Raw genomic sequence first — 2,710 nt, 5'->3', positions numbered from 1 at the left:
GATGAGTACAATTTGAAAGGAGGAAGAGGAAGAAGAAGAGGAAGGAAGGTGTGAATTACTCTGGAGGCCGAATGGACTCATTCTTCTCATGGTATCGTCTTACAGTCTACAAGGGCCTACACTGTGCTGTAATCCTCTAGGTGGTGATCTGACATGAATGGTGTTCCGCAGGGATCTCTATGGGTGTCTCTGCAGTTTGTCTTATATATAAATGACGTTGTGAAGATGCAGACGGTTGGTTTAACGCTGGTGGAGTGAACAGCACAGAAGACTAGCAAGGAAAACACTGGGATACCCTGTCAATAATTTGCAGATATGGGCGGAGAAATGGCAGATAGAGTTTAACACTGCCAAATGTGAGGTGTTGCAACTTGGTAGGTCAAATATAAAGAGAATGTACACTGTTAAATGCAAAACCCTGAACAGTGTTAATGAGCTTAAAGATCTTGTGGTCGAAGCTCACAGCTCCCTAAATGTGTCTCTGCGGGATTATTGGATGGCTGAGATGGCAAATGGCACGTTTTCCCTTTATAGTTAGAAACATAGACATAGTAACATAGAAAATAGGTGCAGGAGTAGGCCATTCGGCCCTTCGAGCCTGCACCGCCATTCAGTATGATCATGGCTGATCATCCAACTCAGAACCCTGTACCTGCTTTCTCTCCACACCCACGATCCCTTTAGCCACAAGGGCCATATCTAACTCCCTCTTAAATATAGCCAATGAACTCGACTCAACTGTTTCCTGTGGCAGAGAATTCCACAGATTCACCACTGTCTGTGTGAAGAGGTTTTTCCTCATCTCGGTCCTAAAAGGCTTTCCCTTTATCCTTAAACTGTGACCCCTCGTTCTGCACTAACCCAAATTCGGAAACAATCTTCCTACATCTAGCCTGCCCAATTCCTTTAGAATTTTATACGTTTCAATAAGATCCCCCTCAATCTTCTAAATTCCAGCGAGTATAAGCCTAGTCGATCCAGTCTTTCTTCATATGAAAGCCCTGCCACCCCAGGAATCAAACTGGCGAACCTTCTCTGTACTCCCTCTATGGCAAGAATGTCTTCCCTCAGATTAGGGGACCAAAACTGCACACAATACTCCAGGTGTAGTCTCACCAAGGCCTACTACAACTGCAGTAGAACATCCATGCTCCTGAACTCGAATCCTTTTGCTATGAATGTCAACATACCATTTGCCTTTTTCACCGCCTGCTGTACCTGCATGCCCACTTTTAATGACTGATGTACAATGACACCCAGTTGAAGCATTGAATCCAAAAGTCAGGAGGTTAGGTTGCAGCTTTATAAAACTCTAGCGAGGCCACATCTGGAGAATTGTATACAACACTGTTAACCTTATTATATATATATACACGATAAGGATCTGGAGAGAGTGCAAAAGAGGATCACCACGGCATCGACTGGATTAGAGGGCACGTGATATAATGAGTGGTTGGCCAAACTTGTTATTAACTTGGGAGAGGCGGAGCCAGAGGTTACATCTGACAGAGGTTTATAAGATTATAGGAGGTATAGATAGATTGGACACAGAGTATCCAATGTTTTCTCAGTGTTGAAATACAGTGTCTAATCCCTGAGGCCATGTATTTACTGTGAGAGCAGATCAGCTCAAAGGACGTTTGCGAGGCAAGTTTTTTCACAAAACTGTTGGGTGGCTGGAATGCGTATCTGCGGTGGTGGCAGAGGCAGATACATCAGAGACTTTTAAGAAGTACTTAGATAGAAACATGAATCTGAAGAGACGGGAGGGATATGGATATTAAGTAGGTGTAAGGGATCAGTTTAGCAGCCATTGATTGCTAATTTATTTGCTTAAGCACAAAATTTTGCGTCGAAGACTCTGTTCCTGTGCTGTACGTTCCATGCTCTCTGTCCATGTTCTATGTCCATGTACTCTGTCTATGTTCTACGTCTATATTCTCCGTCTATGTTCTATTTCTATGTTCTGTCTATGTTCTCTGTCTGTGTTCTACGTCTGTTCTACGTCTATGTTCTATGTCTATGTTCTATGTCTATGTTCTATGTTCTATGTCTATGCTCTTCAACATTGTTAAGCCTACAATATTTCAAAGTGATTTCCAATTTGGAGTCTTGCTTTACCATACCGAGCACCAGAATTTCCTTCAGCATTTTGTCCAACTTTCCCTACCCATTCCTCATTTTCCCAAAGGGTTCCAATATTGCTCACTGGGACTGCGAGCCTTTGCCCATCACAAGGCTGAGGAAGGGCGGCGATTCCTCTGTTGGGGTTCTCTTCTCTGTGAGTTCTGTGATGTCTTGTTGACAATGAATTTTTTGAGTGGCCGACTGAGTGAAAGAGAATGGGAAGACAATGCCTGCTCCGTGGTGAGTCGTCCCAGCGACTTTGATCACAGGAACAGTCACTGGGCAGCCACTTCTACCATTCTGTAAATTCAGTCATTAGCAGAAAAGCACTGACTGTGGAAATTACAAATCAGAATATTATGAATTAATTATTAATAGTATAAATTGGTCAGTTCTGCTAAACCAATGGCAATTGATAAATTTCCAGTGCCTTCTTTAATTAATATTGCTTCCTTACGCCAAAGCTAACCCTCTCACTGTTTCAGAATCGCTGATTAAATCCGGCGCCAAACGCTGTGCTTTCACCCCTGCACATTATAACTTGAACCATCTCACTGAGGGTCTGATGGAGACACAACCCCTG

This window comes from Hypanus sabinus, unplaced genomic scaffold, assembly GCF_030144855.1.
Source record: "Hypanus sabinus isolate sHypSab1 unplaced genomic scaffold, sHypSab1.hap1 scaffold_214, whole genome shotgun sequence".
Classification (NCBI taxonomy): domain Eukaryota; kingdom Metazoa; phylum Chordata; class Chondrichthyes; order Myliobatiformes; family Dasyatidae; genus Hypanus; species Hypanus sabinus.
This window is presented reverse-complemented; position numbering follows the sequence as displayed.